The sequence below is a fragment of the Macrosteles quadrilineatus genome, unplaced genomic scaffold (assembly GCF_028750875.1).
Source record: "Macrosteles quadrilineatus isolate MER2022 unplaced genomic scaffold, UCM_ALF_1.0 Scaffold_9__3_contigs__length_116548681, whole genome shotgun sequence".
Taxonomy (NCBI): Eukaryota; Metazoa; Arthropoda; class Insecta; order Hemiptera; family Cicadellidae; genus Macrosteles; species Macrosteles quadrilineatus.
In genome coordinates, this window is record NW_026542602.1 from 42,951,776 (window position 1) to 42,973,437 (window position 21,662).

A 21,662-nucleotide genomic window follows, 5' to 3' on the forward strand; every position below is an offset into this window, starting at 1 on the left:
CGCTTGCAGTCTCCTTCAAATTTGTCAATGCTATATCAACTATCTTGTGTATATAATATGTGTTCTGCCGTTTGAAGGCTTTACAATAATTTGACATTTGTTACACTTGTATTATGATTCGTTATACTGTTTTTTTTTTCGTGTAAGAAGGTACCTAGTTAAAACTTTCTACCTAGGCCAAACTTAGCTTGAGGATGAATATGGTATCCATCTAAAGTGTTTTCAATCATAAATTTATTTGAAATATACAGGTGTTCATTTGAAAACTTTCCATATCTCTTGTGTGCAAAGGTAAGGCGTTTAACACTTGTTTGTTCTCATTTCCCCCTAATTTGGACATGCAAAATCCAATAAAATAATTTTTAATTTTGAAAAATGCCCCAAAAGGGCCCAATTTGGGGGGTAGGGGTGCTTTTTGAGAAATTTTCAAATATAAACATGGGTTGTGTGATACATCAATTTAAAGGTCTAATCACCCCGATCATTTTTGTGCAAACAAATTTAATTATCTTTAACCGTATTTACAGGGTGGATCAAAACGTTTTACAAAAGGACTATGAAGTTAACTACCGTAATACCCTAACTACTGAACGGAACAGCGCCAAATTTCTTTCCAATCTTATTCATGAGCTACTCTTTAAGATAACTTGTAGTAAGGGCATTTTCCATGTTATTTTCTAATTATAAAAAAAATCTCGAATTTGAAGAATAAAAGAAAGCTGAAAACTCAAAACTGTTAAATAGCAAGCTAGGCCTATAACAAATCTTCTTTATATATACTGTAATATCCAATGTATGTTTGTTTGTATGTATGTATGTTTGTTTGTCCTTTGTGGACTCCGAAACCGATCGACAGATTGTAATGAAACTTTCAGTTATTATTAAGCATTATTCAAGGATGGTTTGTGTGAAGTTTGGTGTAGATCCGTCAAAAGGGCTCCGCCCCAGTGGCTCTGGAGTTTCCCACGTTAACCTTATGAGTACTCATATTTAAATGGAATTAAAGATTCTTAACAGCTGGTTCAACTAAAGAATTTAGTTCTATGATGTTCAATAGCATTAAGAAATTAATAGGTTTACCAACAGGGTGCAGCACTATTATTTTTTTTCAATTTATGACAACAGCTAATTTGCAACCAAAAGGTGAGTGAGCGTAGCGAACGAACTTCAACCAAGACGTGATTGAGCCATGCGAACATGCTCATCTTGAAAATGAACGAACATTTGACATAAAACCACATTAGGACAGGACGACGTCTGTCGGGCCAACTAGAAATATATAAAAGAAAGTTGTGTTAGTTACAGCGTTTATAACTAGAAAACTACTGGACCAATTGGCATGAAAATTTACAGGGATATTCCTTAGGTACTAGAATAACATAATAGCCTGTTTCCGTTTCAAAAACCCTTAAGGGTAGCGTCCTAAGGCCCTTTGCAGTTTACATGTTAATCTTATGGAAGAATGTTTTATTTTGTTTACTATGCCATGTTTGTCATTTCTTGATTAAATTAAATTAAGGAAACAGCTGTTGTAATGATAACCTAACTTTTAAAAACAAATCTATGCATAAAAAATGAGAGCTATCAAATAGGTTTCTATTCCATTTGTTTTTTACGAATATTTGTTGTCAAATGTAACATAAAATATTACATTATGTTGTTCAATATTACATGTTGTACCTTGGAGGCAATTCTGGAAGCAACCACCCCCTTCATACATTGCAATGTAATTACTAACGTTGATTGTTATAACTCTTATAAGCCTTGACTGAGCTCCAATATTCGCTTAAAAAGTGGAGGATAAAAGTCAACGAAAACAAGTCCAAACATATTGTTTTTACTCTGAGAACAGAGTACAATCCTCCAGTAACCATTAATAATATGTAGCCTTAACGGAGGCAGACAGTGTAAAATATTTAGGTCTAACTCTTGACAAAAAATTAAATTGGAAATCTCATATCTGGTGCAAGAGACAGCAAATGGAATTAAAAATTTGTAAACTCAATTGGCTACTAACTAGGTACGAATTCAAAATTATCATTGGCTAAGAAAATTTTACTGTATAAAATTATGATCAAACCAATTTGGACATACGGAATTCAACTTTGGGGGACCTCGAGCAAATCCAACATCGAAATTCTTGAACGATTTCAGGCTAAGACGCTGAGAAGAATTGGCGCACCTTGGTTCGTATCCAACACTACAATTAGGAATGAATTCAAAATTAAATCAGTGAAAGAAGAAATTACAGACCTTAGCAAAAAGTATCAAGAAAAATTAGAATATCATCCGAACAGTCTTGCTGTTAATCTGCTGGACAATAGTCAGTGCATTACCAGATTAAAAAGTGTTATGCATGTGCTGGACCTAAGCTACAGATTTCTGTAAATATTTATGATTGATCCAATTTTTGGCAAGACTTGTTGATGAACAGGTGCTTGCTTCCTGACATTGTTTTGATAAATGTTTTACTTATTGTTCTCATATTTGTTTGACCAGATTGTAATAGTATATTTCATTACTAGGACCGAAAGTGGCATTTAAATTCTGATAAAAAATGTAACTGAAGGCAAGTGAGCGCAGCGAACGAGCTCATCTTGAAAATGAACGAGCATTTGACATAAAACCACATTAGGACAGGACGACGTCTGTCGGGCCAGGTAGTTAAATATAATGTGAAATGTCCTTTTTAAACAAACATTTTACGTATTTAAGTTTTCTTTCTATCTCTTACCGTTTCTATCTCTTACCGTAAAAATTGCAGTAGAAAAACATAATCTTCTATGGTAAAATTATAACTAGTTGTCTAATAAAACATATTGCATTTGCTCAACGATGTAGTAGGATTAATTACAAATTGATCTACTATTTTTAATTTTGTGTCAGTTCATCTTAGACCATTCATCCTGTCCCTTTGTCATTGGTAACTGAGAGTAACTGGAAAACTTCCTAATTTAATCATTTACAGCTATTATGACTTCAATAATCTCGTTTAAGTGACTAATTGAATGATATACGGTTTAAAGAAAAATAAAAAGTGGTTGTCAAATGACTTAGAATAGGCTATATGAGTTCCTGTTAGGAAATGTAAATTAATTAAAAGTGTTAATCTATTTCGATTATTTTATTTAAAAATCTAAAGATCAACTGTTGTATGAAACATTTGTACATATTCATAAACAGGCTGTTATTGCCGTAATGTCTTATTTGAACCGTTTACCTATTAACTTTTACACTTATTGTAATAATCACGTGATTGCGTTTACCAAAGTTTGTTTAGTGCCTAAGCTAAGTTAGACAATAAACAACAATGAATTTTTAAATTTTAGCTAATAATCTAGCTCATAGAATACTTTTTCGATTCTCATTTTTTACTATGTTATAACTGATGATTAATGTCTCATGGCACACTCTCTTATATGTCGCTCTAAACACAGATTGTTTAAATTCCTCTTAACGCTGATGTTTTGACACTAAATACACAATTTAAGCTAGTCGGACGGCAATAACCCATTAAATTTAGTAAATAAATTAGCTTTGATGGACGAAGCAACCAACCCCTTCATACATTGCAATGTAATTACTAACGTTGATTGTTTCAACTCTTATAATTTAAACCAAACAACTGTAATGCTATATATGATTTTAAAATATTACACCAAAACATAAGAAGTTATGGTAAAAACATTGACGAATTTCTAGTTTTATTACAAGGTATTAAATGTAGATTTAATTGTATTATTCTAACGGAAGCATGGTTGAATCATCAGGGTTATCTTATGCATGGTTATAATACTTTCAGAAGCTATAACAATCTGAATCAAAGTGACGGTATCGTTGTCTACATCGATGACTCGTTCGTTATCAGTGTCCTGCAATCAGCTGCTGCTCGCTGGCGTGGCTACGAGCTTGTCCTTGACCTTCGACTGGGCCGGAGCTACATGTAACCTGCTTTGTGTATACCGTAGTCCGAATACATCTTTACAGATTTTTTAACGACAACTTGAAATAATTTTTAGAACTTAACACAATAAGTTCTCAGATAAATGTCTACGCAGGGGATTTGAATTGCGATATCATTCAAACTAATTTTAACTCACAAGAAGAGCGGTACCTCGATATCCTGTCCGACTTAGGATTCATTGCTTGCATTGATAAAGTAACACGTCCTGCTAGTAAAACATGCATTGACCATTTTTTCATAACTTTGCCACCATCTTTCACAGCTTCCTCGGCTGTGTTGGAGACAGAAATAACAGATTCATTTTAAAACCTATCTGGAATTGCAAAGCACCAGGTCGAAAAATATAGAAATAAAAAATTGTACTTCAAAGACAATCAATTGGCAAAGCATTGGCGTGGAACTAAATTCATCCAATTGGAACAATAGGAATTAAATTCGGTAGACGTGGACGAAGTTTCAGAAATGTTTAATAAGATTTTAGGGCAAATTTTAGATAAATATACAATTATTGAAAATAAATCAGCCAAAGCCTCTAAACTAAAACCATGGATAACTAAAAATGGGCTCCTAAAGTCAATACCGGTACGCTATCGAGATAAGTTAAGTAAGCAGCTCCGACATCATCCTTTCAGCACGCATTGCGGACAAGGTTTACTAGATACCGGAACATATTAATATAATATAAAGAAAGCTAAATACAGGTTATATAACACTAAAATTGATTAAGCTAACGGTGACTCAAGAAAGTTCTGGAACATTGTGAATGAGGTCGCGGGCCGCCCAAGTAGAAAGGAAAATGTCCCAGTTGAGGGTTTCTGCGCGCACGGTGACTCTGCTACAGCTGTTTTCTGTGACCTGACACAATAAAAATTGTCAGCAAAAATTTCAATAACTACTTTGCCTCAGTTGGCGCGCAACTTGCGAGTACAATTAAGACGGACGGGCCAGCCGAGGTCGTGACGCCATTTACGCCACAGATAAGGTTTTCTCCCTGAGACATGTCAGCGAGAACTCTGCGATGTTGTGAGAACTATAAAGAGGCAATTAAGCTGCCGGATGGGATGACATTCCATCGAAGCTTATTAAATATAATATTGAAACTTTGAATAAACCACTTTTACATATACTTTCTTTATACTTTTCTTTGAAATGGCGACCATACAACGAAGGTATTTTAAGCCAAGTATGAATGGAGATCGGAGATGAGTGTATGATGAGTGGCGCGATCTTGTAGTCTTGTTAGTGACTAAGGTCGACATATTCCTTAGACACAGCTGTTAATTAATAGCCTAAACAGCTAATGGCGACTAAGGGACCTACAGATTTATAGTGGAATCCGAACCACTTTTTTCCTTGGTATATACGAATTGGTCTAATTATCAGGATAGTACTGCGGATAGTGCGTAGTTGCCACCCGTCCCAGTCTATAGGTATATAGTAATACAGTAATAAGTACACTATAATACAGTATAATAATGGTGTTTTTGGCCTCTGGGGTAATCAAAATGAAAAAGTAGATCGGTCCCGGGCCTAGGTCTTACCATGAGACCTAAGGTAATAGCTACTTCCCTATAGGGAAATTCGCTAATATATACAAAATTCCTTATCCTGCATGCCATAAGCTATTTACATTTGGTTAAAATTTTACATTTTGTTTGGAAATTCACTCATTATGCTCATGTAAAAATCTTTATCTCTTATTCTTATTACCTCCATAAACTCCCGTTCACATTCACGTATTCCAAATGTGTTGGTTCGCGGACTCATTCGTTGTAGGTTTTCACGACACGTTTGTACAAATTTCATCAAGATCGGATTATTTTTGCCATGAGACCATGAGAGATTTTTCGCATATGGTAATAGCGTATTACCTATATGGAACAGTCACCAAAATGTTTTTTACAATATCTTTTAAAGAAACCACATTGAGAACTCAGAGCAGCCATTTTTGGCAAAGGGTATGGTATGGTAAAATGGAAAACTCTATTAAATTCATTTACATAGCTAATGTGTTTATCAAAATATATCCATTGATATTTAGTGGTATTTCTCATGGCTAAGTAGTTTATTTAATAATAATTAGTGAATCCGTTTGCTCAGAACAGTCTTCAATTTATCAAAGCTTACCTCCTTGTATTACAAATCAAAATAAAATCAAATCAAATATAATTTAATCCATAAAAATTAAATGGTTACAGAAATTACAATAATTCTTAAAAATAATGGAAGATCCCCACATAGGCAAAGCCTGTGCGTTAGGAACGAGTACATCAGTCCATCCATATTCTATAGTCGAAACATTGTTACATAGACAAGTTGCATTTACAAAAGGAGGAGAAAAATAATTTTACCAGGAAGCTACAGCGGATAACGTTAACACTATGAAAAATAACTAGCAAATTTAAATAAAAATAAAAATAAAATTAAGAAAGTGCAAGGAAGTATAGAGCTGGCAAAATCGGAAATAGGGAACATATGCTACAAGCTAAAATAGTACGATTTTATTAATGCTACAAGTTTCACAACTCCATTAACGCTCTATTATAAATACTCGAATAAATTATAGATTTGATTGGTTTAACCCATAATAAGCCTAACAAATATGCATGAAACATTAAGTTTAATTCAAAAGTGTTTTAGAAATATAAGAGATTACGTTAGATTAGAACGTTAACCAGAAACGTTTACCAATTCTTGGACATGAAAGTACATACAGTAGTTGTACAAATCCATCCCTGATGTTAGGCCCCATTTGATATGGATCCATATATGTTCATTGCAGCAAGTGTTGCAAAAGTTGTAATACCGGTTAAGCGCATTTTGCTGCATAGTACAGTATTACATTTTGTGTAACAACAATTTTTTTTCTTTCTACCACCTAGACTACTGCATAGTTTTACCATGTTTGACAGAAAATGACCCGCCAGTCATTTATATACATGTCAACGATAAAATTATTTAAATTTATAAATACGTATGTTAAGCCTATATTGACTATAATATTGTGGTATAATTACCTTTTATATTGCCCAAATAAACAACAAAATAATAAAATACATGCATATTTTATTTCGTGCAACATGGGGTCACCACATTTGATAATTATATAGTTGTTAAAACGACGGATAGTTACTGAAAAATGTGGATTCCACTATAAACGGTGGGTCCCATAGTTGCCATTGGCTGTATGGGCTATTAATCAACAGCTGTCTCTTTAGGAACTGTTGTGAGAACAGTTTATTCCATAACACCTGTTAAATTCTGTTAATTATAATCATATGTTTTTTCGTTATTCTATGTTTTGAAAAAAGGTAAATAAAGTTAGTTACATGATATGACTATTTATTTTCCCAAGATCTTTCACTGGGGAGATTCTTGGTCAAGTAATTTACTTATATTATGCCTTTTACTAATTGTTCACAGTTGTACTGAACAGATTGTAAAATAAAATAAAGTTAAAAAAAAGAGTTTAAGTTATGACATAAAACGGTGCATCCACTTAATTCTTAGTAAAATATGGAGGTACATGAACAAGTCGGCATTTTAGTCATTGACAAGACTACGAGATCGCGCCACTTCCTACACTCATATTTCGGTTAAATTAAAATACGCACAGCGACTTCCTCGTCTTAAATAATTGATCATCGATAATTGATAATTAAAGTTAGAATGTGCTTCAGCTTCACTGACCACTAAATGTGTATAGTTTTTTTAAACTTCTATCTTTACAAGTATAGTTAGTTAATCTTCTCCATAATTTGAGCCGGACTTCCAATTATAATCAAAACAGTCAGCGTTTTGTCATCGCATTGGAAGCCGGGCTCGAACGGGAAATTTCGTTCCAACATACTGACTACATCACTGCATTTACCTAGCAGTGAAGCAATGCTGCGGGAGGAAAGTTGAAATCAGGGGCGTAGTCTCGCTGAATTGAATTTAAAATCATTATTTAGCCTTAGCCAATCCATTACCGTCATCGTCCTACCGTCATTATAATCATCGTACCAAAGCTTACAAAAAAGGTTTCCACTCATTGACGGTGCTTCAAGGACAGTTGTGTAAAGTGCAAAGTAAAAAAATCACAACTGCAGTGGGTGATCGTAGATGTTGCTGCGATCTTGGAAGATCTTTCTGATTTCGCTGTGGTCGTAGCTAAACTCGCTTTTCCAATGTGTCACTTTGGTTTCTACTTACGGTACTTACATTTCGACAACGATATCGGTACTTTTCCTACTGAAGAAGTAAAACTACAAACGTCCAAACCCCCAGATTTGTGCGTTTTTTGTCACATTTCCTTCGAATATTTGCTAGATATATGTACCGATTATCGTTTGGAGATTACATAATCTTTTAAATAAGAAACCTTTGTTTGGATAAAGGTGGTTTCTTCAAACTGTCATTAATATGTTAACATTAAAAGTTGCTTACAAATAATGCTATTAATGGAAAATAACTTTGATTTTCGAAAACTAAAAAAAAATTCATATTAATAACTTTGGTACTGCACCATATTAAGTGAACAGAGTGAGCAAACCATAGTGAGTTAAAGCTTTACATTGTTAACGTTACATGTTACATGTTTTGTGGCCTGTGTATTTATTTATTTGCCAACGGATTACCACCTATAATACAGTTTGATTAGAAGGACAGTTTGAATTGGTTGTAAGTACTAGCCTATAGTTCTTTTCTTAAATGTAAACGTTGGTTTTTGTACTGCTACTTTTCCTTAGAACCGGTGGTAGCATTAAGAATCATTTTTACGTACAAACACATCACTATTTTCAACTATAGTTATCGTTTGTGCTGCACCTTATTTCTTATTAAATTTAATTGATGTCTTACTGTATAATTTTTGCATTTTCTGTCTGGACCCCAAAATGTTAGTTTATGCTATGAAAATGATAAAACATTAGTGAAAGATTTGTTTTAGCAAACCATCATGAATTTAACGTATCAATGTTTTGTGGACTGTGTATTTATTTACTTATTTATATATTTGCCAACGGATTTACACACCAATTTTACAGTTTGATTAGGCCTAAAGACGATTATCATAAAATTTGATGACACTATCAAACATTTCAAATAATTATTTTGTTTGTAATTTGCTTTGGTTAAAGCGTAGCAAATCCCCTAATTCAATTTTGTATTTGTGTGTGTCTATTGGTAACGCATTAATGTCCTTATTTCTCAGTGTTTCGTGGAAAAGACAAGAAAATTTCAACCCGAATAAAGTGAGTCGGTGGCTCAGTCGGTATAGTCCTCGCCACCCTAAGTTGAGGCAGCCCAAGGCCGCACGGCGTGTATCTAGTGCGGCCTTGGGCTGCCTCAACTTAGGGTGGCGAGGACTATAGCGTCGCTGACTTCGGGCCCAAGGCAGCGATGTCGTAGGTTCGGGTTCAGATCCTGGTCACTGCCACTAAAATTTATCAGTACAGTCCACCTTTGTACTGTACTACCTTGCTTTGCTGTAAACTCCAAGCACGGGCGGTTAGTCTATGTGGACGAGCAAATGCAAGGTTAAAAGAGGCCGCCAACCTCTTTTTAAAAAGTAAAGTAAAGTGTGCAGTAGTGAGGTTGAGGTAGTATTTTAACTACTTTTAACCAGTGTCAAAAGTAACTTTCAATTACAGGCCTACCTTAGGGCTATGCCTCATAGATCTATAAAGCAATTCCTTTTGTCATTAGATATATGGACTAACACGATCGGGTGACATTTAATTGCGAAGCATTCGTTTTGGCTTTGAAACTGTCAGATATTGTATTTGCGAATAAGGTTTAAAGGTATTCCTATACAGTAATAGTTTTGCCAGCATATCTGAAAAAATGCACACTAAATATGCAAACCAACTCCTGTTCTGAATATAAGGTTTCAAAGATTCCCGTACGTAGAACGGGCAAACAGCTAGTTTATAATATTTAGTAAGATTATTTATATCATTTGCTTATTGTTCAACTTGAACAGATTGTAAATTAAATAAAGTAAAAAACTGCATATGGGCCATAATATGGTTTGCCGTGCTGGTGACGAAATAACAACGAAATATAAACAGAAAATCAAAACAAATGGAAGAAATTCCAATCGAATGTTTTATTTACAGTGCGGGTGGAAATATAGAACTCTGTACCTTATAGATTATTTTGGTCGAGTTTTTGGCCACTGAACGACCTCTCTCGTATATGGTATACATTATATGGTAGGATAGTTGTAAAGTTGAATTAACGTAACACCATCGACTATTTAACACTTAAGTTTTACTCAAATTATATTCATATATTACGCATTTTTCACAAAGGCCATTCAACTTATAGTTCTTGGACCAGAAGAAAAATTAGAAAGAAGCTCTCTGTTTACGTACGCCTGTATGTGGAGTCTGTGACTTACCCAAAATTCCCTGATGAAGGCCTTATTCAACCAAAAGGCCTTCAATTTTAATAAGGATAGGTACTAATTTTAATATTAGTTCATCTATGGCTATAGTTCGCTGACGCAGAATTTCCAGACATGTGTATAAGCTTGGTGTGTATTTGGCGAGAAGCAATTTAGGTTCTATGTATTTTTCATGCAATGTATAATCAACCTTGACAATGTTTGTTATTTAACAAATAAACAAAGTTTTACCGCGTTGGATAATTTAAATACCGTACTTAAAGATTAAAAGTATGCAAACATTAGTATTAACGGGTACCCCAAAAAAGGGCTGTCGGTGCAATCGTAGGTACTAATCCCTGACCATAGGTGCAATCGGACAACTACAGGAGGAATAGTACACTTACTATATTGTTAAATGAAAGCAATACAGATTACGTTAACTGCGTGTTTTATTGATTTGGCGAATAAACCCATCCTGACATTTTTACTGACACAATTCTTTATATGGAGCTTTAATTATATGTTGTAATTGATAATTGATAATAATAATTGTATTGCTGTATTTTAAATGTACAATTATTAAGGGGTTTCGAAATTATATCACTCTTCTTTTCGTTGGACAAAATATTTCATATTGTAGGGTGTAATATTAAATTTGTTCTTTACTGAAGTAGAGTTATTATTTCGACGCCACCATATGTGAGTATTTTAAGGAAAAGATAAGGGAACAACTATATATATACAATACAATTAATTGACTAGTCAATGACAATACATGCTCATATCCTGCGTACAGTCGGGAAACGGTCCTTACTAGACCTAGACAATTTGAATAGTACAGTACTGAATATACATAATATACTGAATAGTACAGAAAAGTACAGTACGCCGTTGGGAGGCTCACGCTCAAATCTTTGGGTGAGCTTTTATGATATCAAAGGTATTTCCGTTCGGGCATTGTATAGTGCTGGAGAGATAGACAGCAATTGAGATAAGACTTGTTTGAGTTGTTTCGGCTTCTCTAATGTATAAAATGTAAAAATAATCAAAAATATATAATTCTGAGCAATGTACAGACTAAACTCTAATTTTATTTATGAAGATTTATTGTTTGTTTGTTTAGGCCTACTCTATTACCTTTGACTCACGATATTTAACAGTGCTTTGAAATAATAATTATTAGAAAAATCTTTATTGTTTCAATATTACATAGAACTGTACAATTCAGAAATATTACAGTACACGAAACAATAACCACCAAGGTTAATCAACCTGATTTGGTGGATTTGCACAATCTACTTTGATACAATAAACTCAAAGAGTAATGGTGGGCGGCACACGGTCAAATATTATTCTATTTATTTATAAACACACAAAAAAAACATGAAAACTTCTGCACATTATCTGATTTTTTAAACATAAACACTATTGTAAACATTTCCAAGATTTATAAATATTTCTATCTACATATTACTAAAACTATTTATTCTATTAGGTCCTACACAACAGAGTAAAAGAAATAATCAATATTTTCTATTTCTAAAAGATAATTCCATAAATCACCAATAAGCTTGTTTTTGTTTTCACATTTTTTAAGTCTTGTAGGCAAACTATTAAAAAATTTCGGGGCTAAGTACGGTACAAGTAAAACTTTTTAAAATGAGTTAAATTTGGTCTGGGGATTGCTATGTCATAACGATTTCGTAAATTCACAGATCTATAAGTTTCCTGAATAAGCGCTTCTTGTAAAAATATTTTAGCATTTTTTGGACCCGGCCTTATTTTTTTGTGTTTTCCACAAATGTTTCCCGAATTATTAAAGCTGTTACCAGTAAACATTTCTTGCGCGTATTTATTTGATCTGACTTTAGGTAGGTTTACTAAAGATTACCTTGGTGACAGATTGTTACCACTGTGACAACATGATGTGTATATTCTTCATGGTTTTTTTTAAGTTGCTTAATATATCTGGCAAAAATGATTCATCTCCCGAAGTAGATTGTGTACCTGGATTTACTGTGAGACCAGGCATCTCCTCTACTCATCTAATACGTATAATATTTCCTATTAATTGTCTCCTCCTCCTGTTTTCAATATTTCTCCTTTAAACTCCAAAAATTTTCTGTTCTTCCAGCAAAACTGATTGACTGTTTAGATTCGTCTATAACCGCAATCAAGAATCAAGAACTTTTATTTCCACAAAATGGCATTTTGAAAATGCAGTTATATTACTGGAAAACGTCAGTACAACTACAGCTAAAATAAAACTAAAATAAGAGAATGGTAAAAGGTTTCTTACCAATATCCTATCCTAATGAACAATGTTTGCTTGTATGTATGTATGCATGTATGCTTGCACCAAGATCTCAAAAACGGCTCCGACGATTTTCTTCAAATGTTGTAAATAGTTTATTACTGGCCTAAAAACGAGTTTACTGCAGTTAGAACTGCCAACAAAAATCTAACTACGTAGAAAAATGAAACTGAAAGTCACATTTTTTTAACATTAGTCTTATGGGTTGCTTAGTAACCATCTTGGCTGAATTAAATAACAAGGAAAAAGTAAACAAAAGACTTGTAAGTAGTCTATCCACAGTACTAGCAATTACAAAATACAGTAAAAAAGGAAAAACATCAGTTGTTACTATTAAGCAAAGATTATACGATACATTGTAGTCAAGGGTAGCAGTGTGGAGTGTGAGATCTGTTTATGACGATTAGATTGCGGTATCTGCAATCATTAAATGCTATGGAAAGGGAGGGAAACAGGTCAGCGACTAGGAAGTGGTGAAGGAAATAGTAAAGGCGAGCAGTCCGGAGTGTGGGAACTGTTTATGACGATTAGATTAAGGTATCTTCAATCCTCAAATGCTATGGTAAGGGAGGGAAACAGGTCCGCGACGTAGGAAGTGGTGAAGGAAGTAGTCTAGGTGAGCAGTCCGGAGTGTGGGAACCGTTTATGACGATTATATTAAGGTATCTGCAATCCTAAAATGCTATGTAGAAAAGGTGAGCAGCGTGGAGTGTGGGAACTGGAAACAGTTTGTAGCAGTTAGAATAATGTATTTGCAATACTGAAATGCTATGAGAAGGGATGGAAACATGTCCACGACACAGGAAATGGTGAAAGAATTAGTAAAGGCTAGCAGTGCAGAGTGTCTGGGAATGGATTCATATCTGCAATACTAAGACTGCTTTTAGAGTAAACTAATAATTTTCCCCGAGCGGTCTCCAACAAATATTCTTCACATTTTAAGTAATTCAATCAGCTGATTTATTTATAAGGATTCTTCTAAACAAACTGGAAGTGTGGAGAATCTTCTTTTGTAAAGTAGCTCATGAGTAATATTTATAAAATTTATATATTACTATTCCATATTATTCTATAGACTACTAGCTGTTGTACGTTGTACCCGTGCTTTGCAACGGGAAGAGGAGAAACAAAATTCAACGTTTAGAAACATTTAAGTTATGACTTTTAAATCTGGTAAGTAGTGGATACCACCATTTTGGTTTTGATTAATTTTAAATCTTGTGTTGGCTGATATGCGGAAAACTGACCAAATCCTCAAATAAAACTTTGACATACATTATTTACCTTCATCTCCCTATAGTTACATATATCTTTTAATTTATTATTGACATTTTCAATTTCAACTTTGAAGTTGCAAAAAAACTAATTATTAGATTTAAATGACAATTTTTTTAAATTTAACTCTTCTTTATATTAAATTACAAATCCTTCCATCTTCAGTTTCTTCTCTCACAATAAATCATTAGCAAAACTAAGTAAGCTGTTATAAACTTTAGAAATATTGCTGTGCCTTATCAATACAGTCTTTTGAAATATTAAAGAAACTATATATATAGGTACTATAAAAAATGTTAAACAAATAATTTAGTGTTAAAGACAGCAGACAAATTAATATGATTATCAAAGCATCAAGGACTAAAAAATGTAATAGCAAATACAGTATATGTTTCATTGCATCTCTGATTCTACTCTAAAAATATCAAAAACCAACTTAATATACAAACCAGTTCTATCATCCATTGCCTTTACATTTTCACACTTACCATTAAGTAAACATAGTAACAGATATTTCATAGATTTTTAGAAAAAAAAGAATACTGTGTACTGCAGTTTTATGATACCGATATTTTCCTTGGTTTAATTTAATCAGTGTTGTTGCAAAACACTAATAATAAATGTATCAAATAAAGTAAATATGAGCTGAAAGCTATGCTAAGATAAAATAAGAGTATGTTGTATTATTAAATTCAAATTGTAAATATTTCATTTCAACCAAGTCAGCAAATATTTGTAGCAAACTGTTTTATTAGCAAACTTATTGACTGTTTACAATTAACCTATGCTCTTCTTCTCACTTTTGATTTCTGACAACAGCTGGAGTTTCATAACAATTTTTGTTTCCCATGTTAATCTTATGGAGAAATAAGAAACTTTAAAGGGCTCCAGGGCCTCACTCTCTCATTATTTCCCTAAAAAGAAAGTTTCCTGCACAACTTCACGCTACGCTCTTTCCAATGACACCAAAATCATGACAATCGGTTCAGTAGTTTCGGAGGAGTAATTGTCACAAAAGACCTGCTTGCGTATTAAATAAGTACTAGAGGTCGTCCAGTGGTCGAAACTCGACCAAAAATATTTAATGTACAGTCTTCTTTATTTTCATCCCACACTGTGAATAAAACATGTGATTGGAGTTTCTTCCATTTGTTTTGATTTTCTGTTTATATTTCGTTGTTATTTCGTAACCAGCATGGCAACCCATTTGATCCATGTTAATTTTTTCAAAATTTAAATTCATTTTTTGTGCTTATTTTTGAGCCTATTTTAATTTATAAAGGGATTCTGCACATCCACAGGTAAATATCTTTCCAACAGTATGCATAGATTTTTCCTGCGATGCACACGAGCTGAGAAAAAAGGTTTTAAAGAAACATGCTTGCCTATTAATATATAGATAGATAGATATATATAGATAGATATAGATAGACTTTAAAAAATTAGGAACATCAATCTCCTTAAAACCAAATCACCACAAATCCTTCAACCACTCAAAAGTCACAATACAATAAATCATTAATAAAAACACAAACATCAGCTGTTATAAACTTTAGAATATTGTTATGCTTTATCAATAGTGTTTCATCAGAATATATAAAAAAACAACATTTAATTTCATATAATTTTATTCATTTCAGTACATCAATACAGAAATAGCGATCTATACTATATAAAGTTGGAAATGATTAATTTACCAAATATCGAAATATAAGAAGGTTTCAACTGACTTATACGATCCCCGCCCATAGATAGAACAGGCACCCTGCTAGTTAAATATCAAGATATCTCTTTTCACCCAAGACAAGGTCCATTAGTGGAAGTAATCATTTTAACAAACATAATAAACAGTTTTGTTTTTTACCAGACAGAAGTACAAACAGATATTAAAAATTTAAGAAAACACCTTTATAACATTTTCTTAATTAAATAATCTAAATGAGAAAAAAAATGTAAATAAAAGTATACTGGTATTCAAAATAAATATTAAACTAATCATTATAATGAATCTAAACTGATTTGTCTTCACTTCTTCAGCCTTCTCTCCCCCAACCTCCATGCCTCCATCGCCATCCACCCTGTCATCAGGCCTGGAATATAACAGAACAAAAATTAATACAATCTAACCTTGATATAACGAACCTCGATATAACGAATTCCTTGATATAACGATTTTTTTTAAATCCCCTATAGAACTCTCCATAAGACACAATGTATATTTTACCTCTACATAACGAACAAACCATAACAACGACAACGATTTTGATGAAATTTGGTACAAACGTGTAAACCTACGTTTATTTGAACGAGTTCGCGATCCAGCATGATCGGACCATGGGAACGGGGGTTTTTATGGGGTAAAAATAGGTTTTTCCCATTTTTTACCCAAAAAACATAAAATTTAGCAATTTCTTTCCAAACCATTTTGTAGAGCTTAAAAAAAACAAATAATTACAATGCTTACAATGTTAGTATATTGAAGCGTTATTATGCGCCTAATGGTTACGGAGAAAATTCCAAAAAATTGTAAATTTAAAATTCCCATGTTATTCTTATGGAGAATAAGTAAACTGTTGTAGTTTGCTTGTTTATGAACATATTTTTATCAAATTTGGAAAATGTTTTTATTTTTTACTAACTATTAACGTTTTACAAAAAAACAGTTTTACCCTCCCTGATGCAGCAAACCTAAGTACTTGTTAAACTAATTCTATTTAAATCGGGAATAAATGTTATATTTGTAAGTAGACATTTCAGTGTAAATCAAATCAGTCAAATGGAAATTCGCTTAGTCTGCAGGTTTGCTGCGGTGGGGGTATTTTATTGTTGTTTTTAAATTGAAATATTTGTATATCAGCTTAGAATTAGGAAATTTAACGTCATCAAACAATGTTTATGTTGAGGGTAGGTTAAGTTAAGAGGAACTTGGTTGAAAATATACATATCATGACCATGAAACGCTCATAAAAAGTTATTCATTGAATAGAATGTGAAATCTACAGAAAGTGTCAAAAGTTATAATATAGATAGGTAGTAGCTACCTCTGGATTAGAAAACATCATAACTAATCTATGGGTAGTAATATGAAATTAGGATTTAAAAATTTGTGAAAAGGCAAATGGTGTAAACAATATTTCTCTCAAAATTGCAAAAATATACAATTAATTATCTCCTTGAGAAAAAGTTTCAATTTTTAAGGTGTGTACCCTACTCTAAACACATGTTAATTGTTCAAAAATTTTAAAATGATTCAAGTAAATGTGAACTTTACAATTTCACTATTTTTTACACCAAAATCTTTCAATACAATTATTCACATTAGCGAAATTTTTAATAATTAATTAGGGTTAGATACAACAACAGATATACAATCTCACTTATTTCATAAAATCAATAATCAATGAACCATCAAATATAAGAATAAATAAACATGTCACATTTTATTTATATTCCTTACAGACAGTTAATGAATCTAATCAAAAGAATAGTCGTATTGATTCATTGTACTTGTTAACTGCCGATGAAATAACCAATATTTATACAATCAATATTCAAAAGTAGGCCTAAAAAGCAGATATTCTGATAATGTCTTTGAATATTAGCTTTGTATTCTACAAGCAGAAAGACAACAATTAACGTGCGGGAGACTACCTGACTGAGGGTAGAACGAAACTTGTTCGCAAACGGGACTCCTTCCCAGGTACCTCACCCCACAGCCAAAAATTTGTTTGCAAACGGGACTGTTCGCAAATGGGACGACACCATTCCCACCACCCTCCAACACTCACTCGCTTGACAGGGTGGCAAAGAAACCCGTCAAATAATTTTGTTTGTCAAACGCCCTGAATGACCTTTTTTATTTCTTAAGATAACAAATTGGCCTGGTGGGCAACGTTTTATGTCAAATGATGAGGTCATCACTGAAACAGAAGAGTATTTTTGAAGGCTTTTCATGTTTGTAGGGTGCTATTTATTTGGACAGCATTTGAAGGAGGTTTTGCGAAACTTTAAGATAAGTGTATAGAGCTAAATAAAAGGAGATTATAACAAAATAAATCGAATTTATCACAAAAAATTGTGTTATTATATATTTTTCTAAGGTCTTATTGAACCACGCTTGTACTAAATACCTTATTGATGTATGAGAATTTTTTGTTTCAACTGCTTCTGTTGACAGGGGCTTTTCCATTTGTCTTAAAATGATTGTTGTTTCAGTACTTACCAAATGTAAAAACTATGACATATTCAGAAAAATTATAATTATGGTGTCAAAAAATATAGCCTACATTTCCTAAAAAACAAAAGCAAATTTTTGGGCACCTCTCGAGTTAAAATGCTGGTTAAATACTAGTAATTCAGGAGGGTTATGCGACATAGGCTTGGGGGCAATGGACACGGCCCTGGATTTATAAGTATTAAATTTAAGTAAATGGCAAAACTTACCATTAGTTAGTTCTCTTCAATCTTAGTCTTTACTTCGCCCCATCCTCGATCTCCTCTTCCTCTGACACCTCTCCCCTGTATTCTCCAATGTCGGAGGATATTAATTACAACGCCCCCATTTTACTTACTGGTAGGCTTCAGTTCTGTACAGAAATATTGCAAAAAATAGTGTTATACAAATAATTTTAGTCCAACAAATAATACAAGTGTGTACACTCCTTTCTATATTTGCGATATTCAAATAGGTACAGCTAATAGGAAAATGTTTGAGCAAATCTGGGTCAAGTTAGTACAAATATTAGAATTTGTAACAATAATTTGGTTTAGACAAAATAAATTGGTTTAACTTGTTCGCTACCACAATTATATGGAATTTACGTTCGCATAGACCACCGACGCATATTTGCGTCAGCTGATCACATTGAAATAGACTAACGACGCACACTTGCGTCTGTGTTCGATGTTATTAATCAGCGTATTTCTTAGCAACGGTCTAATTTAAAGCCCTGATTTTATCGTATCGGTCTAGAGGGATATCTGCCGCAAATGTGCGTCGCTTGGTCTGTGGATATGACGATTGGTTACGTCACACAACAGTTGGCAACATTGTTGTTTACATCGTGCATTCCGCGACATCTCAGAACAGATGTAAACGTTATAACCTTTGCAGTTTTGGCGAGTGGTGGAGTTTCTTTATTTGTTTGTGTAAAAGCTTGAAACAACCAAATTTACAACGACGCTTAAACGTGTGTCGCCTGGTCTATTGAAACAAAAATGTAGGTAATCTTTTTATCTAGATTTCATTAAATAAACTGACCGACGCATATATGCAGCGTTTTAAAAGTTGCTCCAAACGATAATTAAAAACAATATTTATTGCTTACTAATTCACTTAAGGTTAATATGAAGTCAATTCGTCCATTTAAACGATATTTCTCTTTTGGTCTGTTGGCAATGTTATTCCTATATCACTTGGTCTGTAAGCAACGTCATGATCATTCCTTTTGGTCTGTAGGAGTGACCGGACCAACGCATATGTGCGTCGCTCGGTAGCGAACGTGTTAAATAATAAATAAATAAATAAATAAACATTAATTATTTGTTATTTCCCAATTTGCAAAAATGCAAGCTCTAGCCTAATTAAGACATTTCCAAACAACATGTTTCGAGATGTATCCAAATACATTTTAAGTAGGGGCCTAGTTTTAAATTTTTATAAAAAAACTATAAATTTGCATAAAGATTATAATTAATTATCCTTATGTTCCACCAAAAACTATTAATAATAGTTTATTTGTGTAGGTAACTAGTGGGCGAAGTGGCACTTTGCTACACATAAGAGAAATGTTTACGCACGAGCCGTAGGCGAGTGTGGAAAGTTTCTCGAGTGCAGCAAAGGCAGTTTGCACTTGTGTTATACATTATATTTTCCCTAAAGTTACCATAAAACATATAAATAATTAGTTGTTCAAACTCTGTTCAACACTAAATGCAAATGATTCAGTTTGGATCAGTTTCTATGGTTGTCGATAATATGGAACCCACCCAAATATGGACAGTAGGCCTAGGACATAAAAATTTTCTTTCCATTTATGATAACCCAACCTAACATAACCGCCGCAAAGCGCTGTATAGCCTATCTGTAGCCTCCGGATAATACTTACCAAAGTACCGATTTGAACATTGAATAACTTAGTTAACAAACATAGCTTAGAATGTATCACAAAGGGGAAAGAATGTTGACTCACCTCACTTAAGTTATGGTTAGACCAAGTAACATTATCACGGCAAAATGGTAATTGCCTCCAGGGTCCACAACTCTGGTCTCTCTTTCTCTCTCATCTGCAGTGATGTCGATGGCAATGTCGTCCAGAAAGGTTAGTCCTCTTAACTTATTGGTTCAAGACAATATTTAAAATAGAGACCAATTTGGGTTCAGGTCAAATTACAGCCTTTGCTCCAGGACCATCTATAAAATTAACATTGATGTCATCAGCAATGAATTATATAATCCAAGTCTAGTCTTACACCAAATACAAACAGCTCTAGAATATTTGACAGCACATAATTTTACGTCCTACACTCATTCCAATGAATATATTTCTTTAATACTTTCTTACTTATTACTTGGCGACCATACAAAGTAGGTACCGTATTTTAAGCCAAGTATGAATGGAAATGAGTGTAGGATCAGGATGAGTGGCGCGATCTTGTAGTCTTGTTAGTGAATAAGGCCGACATTCCTTAGACACAGCTGTTAATTAATAGCCCATACAGCTAATGGCAACTAAGGGACCTACGGTTTATTGTGGAATCCGAACCACATTATTGCCTTGGTATATACGAATTGGTCTAATTATCAGGATAGTACTGCGGATAGTCGTAGTACTCACTCGTGCGGACGTTAATCCACACCAGGGAGTATCGCATCCACAGTGCATGCCTATAAATATCCACAATTCGTGACCTCCTACTAGCTGGATTACAGGACGACGCCACCCGTCCCAGTCATATTGATTATTTCATTCAATAAACTTAGGCCTATATCAATTTTGGGTAATGTTAGGGTAAAACTTAACCTAACTAATGGAATGAAATATTCAAAATATTAAATAGTCTTGTATTAATATCTTTCATTTGAATGAATGTAGGACATAAACTTAAGTGCAGCCAAATATTTTTACATAGCCTAAACAAATTCTTAAAGATGACACTGGGTCAGTGTGAAAAAGAGACAATCCTAATAGCCTAGGGATAATGCCTATTCAAACATTTGCTACAATATTGCTTGATGGTCCAGAATTAGCCTACGAATAAGCTGTATCTTAGGTTCTTGTTGGTGACTTACCTAAGTTAGTGTCTGGTAGGACTACTTAATGTTATTAAGTAATCATGTTGGTTACGTTTTTTATCCTATACAAATTAACTTATTTCACATTATTCCTTAAAAACTATTGTTTGTAACACTCGAGTCATCTATTTTCTTATAAACAAGGAAAGAAATAAAAAAGATAAATATTTACAATAAAAAAGTTTTTAGTCAATAAATGGCCAGCTTGAAGATGTCCGTCGGAATTCGGAATCAAATATTGCGACTCGTGAGTTGAGGAACTGAACTGAACGATGAATTAGAACAACTCCTTTTCAAGAGTAGCTCCGAAGAACGGGTGCTTGTCGATATACTGGGACTATTTCAGTGTCGACAAAATGAAACTATTTCATTGTCGACAATATGGGATGTCGACAATTTGTGGTGTCGATCATTTGCGACGTCGGTTATTTGGGATGTCGGT

At 33.4% G+C, this 21,662-nt stretch overlaps 1 long non-coding RNA gene across 1 annotated transcript; it reads right to left on the reverse strand.

The window, feature by feature from the left end:
* Window positions 1–15,536: 15,536 nt before the first annotated feature.
* On the reverse strand, window positions 15,537–21,432 carry LOC129004507 (uncharacterized). The gene is made up of 4 exons (XR_008491724.1): window positions 21,218–21,432; window positions 20,118–20,338; window positions 18,370–18,512; window positions 15,537–16,016 (listed from the first exon to the last, which is right to left on the reverse strand). It is a non-coding gene; the product is annotated as an uncharacterized LOC129004507 (long non-coding RNA).
* Window positions 21,433–21,662: the final 230 nt, after the last annotated feature.